Source organism: Labrus bergylta, chromosome 20 (genome assembly GCF_963930695.1).
Source record: "Labrus bergylta chromosome 20, fLabBer1.1, whole genome shotgun sequence".
NCBI lineage: Eukaryota > Metazoa > Chordata > Actinopteri > Labriformes > Labridae > Labrus > Labrus bergylta.
In genome coordinates this window covers 2,724,347-2,730,346 of record NC_089214.1, presented here as the reverse complement: position 1 = coordinate 2,730,346, position 6,000 = coordinate 2,724,347, and the positions used below count along the sequence as shown (strand labels likewise).

The window sequence follows — 6,000 nt, the reverse complement described above, 5'->3', positions numbered from 1 at the left end:
GAACTCCGCCATTGTTAATCTACAAACAGCGTTCATGAGAGTGGGAGGGGTCCTCTCTCTCAACAGTTGGATAGGGAGGTGTTCACATGAAAAACAAATGAATGAAACATGTTCGAATCTCTGAGTGAAACATTAACAAGCTGAAGGAAGCTTGGCCCTGTCGGTGTGAACACAGTGCTGTTAACAACAAACCCAGAGGGACTTTGACTTCACACAACAACAAAAATTGTGTGAATGCAGATAAAAAAGTTGTACGTTAAGCTTTTAAATAAAAAGGCAAAGAAAGTTAGTAATGTGGCAGGAGAATACCGGGTTTGTGATTTAACTGAAAACTGGGTGTGTACTCTACCTTTCTGTACATGTGCTGATGTGTAAAAGAAGTTCAACTCAAGAAGTTTCTGAGAAAACATCGCCTATCAGTATTTTTTCAGGACTGTAACAGTTCACACTTTGCACTGAAAAGCATACAAAAATAAGCAGCGGAGCAGCAGCCTAGAACTCTTCTTGTTTCTGTGTAATATATTCTCATTTCTGTTTAAACATGCTTCAGTACATCTCCAATATGATTTCACTCCCACCACTCGCTCTCCTCCTCAGGAGAAATATGCAAGAGACTCAAAAACTGAAAAAAAGCTCTTTTTGCTGCATTAATTCCATGATTGCTTAAATGAAACACTGCTATTTTCTCCACTTGGTGCTAAACAGGGATCAGATCTGCGTGACCATGACTAATCTTCCGCCGCGCTTTTTGTGCGTATTGGCGTGCACCTAATTTTTCGGGATCTATTTGCCAATTTGGGAAACTAATTGCTTTGGCTCTTAACTGGGCAAGCTGAGGAATACAATGCAGTTTTAAAGCTTCATCTTTTATTCCCGTAAATCCCTCTACAGATCCAGCGGTGTACGACGCCGGCTTATTAAAATGCATTAAGACAGGTTTCTACGGCCTGAGAGGGAAAGTGGTTCCCCCCCTTCATCCTGTGCGTTTTCTACTTGGCTGGTCAGTGATCCAAGCGCCTTGCACTACGTCGCAATTTTTAACACTCTGGAGTTCTTCCTCCCTCCATGCTGGTCACTTTATTCATTTGCAAATACCCAGTGAAGAAATGAATTGCTTTGGTGGTGGTGCGTGCAGGAGCATTTCCCTCCACTGCTCCTTATCTTCTTCTCCTCCTCTCATTCCCTCCATGCTTAGCTTGCCTCCCTCTTTGATTTCCACCACCCCCCCTCCTCCTTCTCGCTGTAATTTCACCCCCAATACTGCTGTCAATCTACCCCCCTACGACTCCCTCTCTCTCTCTCCCCTCCTCCTCCTTTCTCCACCTCTTGCCTTCCCATGCCAGCAGTTGTAGATGACTGGAGCCAGAGGAGGCCGTCCCACTGATTGTAAAGAGAGGGGACAATTGCTCCTTTAGTCTGATTGGGTCCCTAGATAGGCCACACCAATGATGAAGAGTGTGCAGACAGCACTAAGAGGCAGAAAGCACGAGTGACAGAGCAGAAGCAGACGGAGAAGACATATATATATATATCTTTTTTTCTTATAGATGAGGAGAGGGGAAACTTTACAAAGAGGACAGTGAGAGAGAGAGTAGGACTCAAGGTGACTTTAGGGGGAAACTGATGCACTGCAGGCAGTCGCTTTCACAACTTTTACAAGGCAAATTTAGGGAGCGTGCGGGGAAAAGAAGAACAAAGACGAAGAAAAACGAGCATTTTTCACAGAAGAAGGGAGGAAGGAGAAAAATGGAATAAATTTTGAAAAGGAAAAAGGTAAGGCGGGGGAATTTTCTGCTTTAAAAAAAAAATGATCCTTGACTTTCACCGGTCATGTTTCCAGAAACAAATCGTGAAACTGGCAATAATACTTTTGAAGCTGTAAACAGGGGGAACGGAGAGATGATGATTTAAGCGTAACTGGGGAATTGTCCCAGCTGGAGCTGAGTGCTGAGATGAGTGAGACACGTGGTGGGGAAGCACTATTCCCCCGACTGTACCGAATCGATAGCGGAATGTTTTATGTGTTAATTGATAAACAATGTTTTAGAGAGAGACAAATATCACGTGTCTGGCTGTTCAAAAGTAGGTCATGGTGATTATTTTTTGGGGGGTTGGTTTGTTTTGCACTTTCAGAAACTTTTCAAGAACATGGAGGTTCAATTCTCGGCACGTCTGCTCTGTCGCTGCTTCAAACAAGTCACACTGAAGGAGGAATGCCGATCTGCTTTTTTTATGGACCTCTGTTTGGCATTCAGACCTCGTTCCTCCGCCTGAGCCAAGGGTTCTGGTTCCTCCAAGATGAGGACAGATGCATTTTTTTTCCCCCCCTTTGTAAAAATCCATTAAGCTATCGCCTGTCTTGTAAGCTCAGCTCGACAAATAAGAAGCTCGAATTGGCAGGTGCCTTGCCCTGCGATTATCAGTGTCAGCATGAGGTGTTGAAAGACGAGCGTTGTGAGCAGGATCTCCATATTAAAAAAACCTTTTCAGCTTTCTGTGGTGGCTCCTTGTAGGTTCAGAAAGCTTACATGACAACATGTGGATGCAGGATAATAGAGGAGAGGGGTTTTCCAGCTGCAGCCACGTGGAGAGTTCAAACTGTACACCCAGATTTCCCTGTAGACCCCAAACCCTTAAATCCAAAAGAGATGAGTCCGATATTAATTTGAAAGGATCCTTCCCCCCAAGACGCCCCGCTGCTCAATTTGCGGCTGGGTGACACTGATTGCACAACTTTTTCCAGATGACGCTCATGCACAGTGACATCATCTCCATGCACCAGTGCCCGGGATGAATGCCAGTTTGTGTGATTTAATTTCTCCATAAATGACAAGGGCTCCTTTCATGGCCTCCGCGGAGGAATGAATGAACTGAATGTGCATCTCAAGAGGAGGAGGAGGAGGAAGAGTAGAATAGGATTACAAAAATAGCTACAACAAAAAAAGTTGGAGCAGGACAGTCAGGCTGATGTTGAAGACATATTTTTTTTTTAGTGTGGGTTGCAGAAACAGGAGCAGCAGAGCTGAGCAAACTTCTGAGGCTCAGCCAGCACACACAAAAGCAGATAAGAGAGCGGGACGAGTAATTAAAAGCACCTTACAGTAAAAAACGAGCCGCAGGGAGGGGAGACCCTCGTGGCGGCACAGCGGTGGCGGCGCACACAGCTGCACGCACCGAGCTCCCCCACAAATTAGAGAGAGCACGGCGGAGGCGGGTTCAAAAGCTTGCCCCATGCCGGCATCTCTGTCCTGAGGGGGGGACGAGGATGGAGGAATGAGGACGAATAGAGGGTAGCACTGACACGCAGTATGCAGGCATGCTGTGCGTACACAGATACACATATTTATATCCCCACACACACACACACACACACACACACACACACACACACAAACAACTGTGTGATGTTGAGAGAGTTTGGCCAGAAAACACACCTTCGCTTTTTATCCCGGCTGTGTCTTTGAAGGCTCGCCTTTGCTCCCTGGGAGACGGCTCACCAAACTGGGTCCTTGCTGCAGGCGGTGATGATATAGAAACTAGAAGACCTGGCCACCTTATTCCATCTGTAAACACACACACACACACACACACACACACACACACACACACACACACACACACACACACACACACATACCAGAGGCCCTGCTACTTAAAAGTTACTACAAGACACAGAAAATGCAACTAGATTCAACTTCAACTCTTCTACATCTTATAACTTCTTTTGCAGTATTTTGAATTTTTTTAATTCATTTTTTGGGGCTGGTTGTAGTTTCCAACCTCCATCTACCTTTTTATTTTCACCACAGAACACTTGTTTGACCTCTTGGTGTTGGTTTTGTACTTATATAGTTTTAACTAAACTTAAGCCAAAAGTCTAAAAAATCATGATTCAACTCTGTGTATGCAAAAAATGGATTCCCTCCACAGCATCATTTGCACGAATGCAGTGTAACTTTGGGACCTCGTGATTCTGAAAATGACCCACCACATCTTTATTTAGATTAATGCATTAGCCCAGAATAACTAGAAGCCATGCCCTGCTTCTTAAAAGTTAGGGCAGCTGCAGAGTCTGAATTAAGTTTTTGGGTAAATAAGTGAATAAAAAAAAAAACTATGCTTGGTGGAGGAATGTGGCCCGTCACGCTCAGCTCTCCACCCAGGAAGTAAAATTAGATTCAGCTTCAGCTCTTCCACATTTTTGCAACAGGCTTATTGTGCTCGGCTTATTTAAAGACACTTCTTCATGCGGAGGGATTCTGATCCTTCAAAAAAAAAAGTCAAAGTGCATCGATGCACCCGCCCCTGGCTGCCTTGGTCGGAGATATGCAGCGCCTTCATGGTGGCGTCGCTTTTTGCACCGTGCAAAATCAATTGTGGTTAACAAATTGGCCATGACGTTTGGCCCTGCCGGGGTGGGTGGATCCCCTTTTTCATGCTTCCTCCCAGTTTTTTAAGGACCTTTTCCACAGTCTGGGAGGCCTTCCTTTAAGAGAGGAGGTGAGTGGAGCACAGACATGGCTACTGTGAAATTAACACTTAATAATGCTCCACATAGCACTTAAACAGGGCCGAACCATGCTAATGCACCACACACTGAGCTGGCCCTCAGTAACCTCTGTCAGGAAATGAGAGTTTGGTGGAGCTAAAGGTCTGGAACTAATGATTATTTTGGTGATTAATAAAGTCATCATTTGGACAATAAAAGGTCAGAGAATTGAAAAAACCACCCGGCACTTTCCCACATCCCAAGAGGAGCCCCCTTTTTCTGAGTGCCAAACTTCAAATAAACATTTTTTCTCTTTAAGATGACAATCCCAGAAACCAAAGATAGACATTAAGATCTTAACTCTTGAGAAGATGATTCATATATTTAATGTAACGTTATTTCCATTATGACTTCATTTCTTTATAAAGACAGTGCCGCCTTGAATACCTCACTTTGAGAAACTAAAACTTTTCACTGTCTGAGTGAACAAAATAAGAAAAAAGGAAACAAAAATCCACCTCAAACCACCAAAACTTGGCTTATATCATCACATAAACTCTGCGTTTATAGAAATATGGTAGATAAATTGTGATGGAATTTTTTTCTCTATTCATTTGCACACAATTAAAGTCACAAATGATCTCTGAATAAATGAAGATTCCTTCAGGGCCAAGGGTAACAAAAGGGTCGTACAAATAGGGCTTTAAATGATCCGCTAGGCGATATAAGTCAGGAACAGAGATAGGAGTCAGTGCCTCAAAGTCAGTCTAACTTCACTGGTTCAAATAAACGAATGAAATGCTTTTCTTTAACTATATTTTTACAGAACAGACTCATTAATCCAAACAGGTGAACTTAGTGAGATCCCGTCTTTCGGTTCAGTCTGTCGTACTGTAGCAGGTGTTTCCTGTTTGTTTTTTTCCTCCATTAGATGGATGCATCCACCTCTCTCTCTTTTTTTTGCGTAGGAGCAGTTTGATTTAGTCTGTTGTTGTTGGAATCGCAGTTAATGGAGCAGCAGGTGGACTTGGGAGTAAAATGATACAACAATATGGCCGATCATTTTGTCACACCAGCTGCTCCCCCCCTGACAATCAGCGTCTCTTCCTCTGTCACTCAATTTCCGCCTCCATCTCCACAAACGCATTTCCTTTCAAGGTTGTTTTTTTTTTCTCCTTCAAAACAATCATAAGAATCGGATGTTCCTACACCTGTTTTTCTGTTCTTCTGTTAAACTCTAACAACTTACATTTTGCTGTTCTTTATCGATTTCAAAGTTTTTTTTTTCCGCTTGGAGGAGGAGAATGTTTCAGCCTGGTGGGAAAATACCTCCTCCCCTTAAGTCTGGCAAATCTTTTTCATATGATCTCTCCTCCACCCCTCCACCCGTCTCCCTCTACATCCGCCTTTCACAGCTTGTGTGGCAAACACCAGCTGCTTTTTTCCTTAAACAAGCGGCATGCCATAAGATTAACTGAAGAGAGATGTGTGAAATGTTTTGCCAGCACAAT

The 6,000-nt window shown here is 43.6% G+C and overlaps 1 protein-coding gene across 1 annotated transcript in view; it reads left to right on the top strand.

Moving 5' to 3' along the window:
- Positions 1-1,383: 1,383 nt before the first annotated feature.
- LOC109977296 (cadherin-20-like) overlaps positions 1,384-6,000 on the top strand; it is a 35,621-nt gene continuing 31,004 nt past the window's right edge. The window contains exon 1 of the mRNA XM_065949043.1: positions 1,384-1,773. The gene's annotated coding sequence lies outside the window, so the exon portion shown is untranslated. The remainder of the gene's footprint in view (positions 1,774-6,000) is intronic.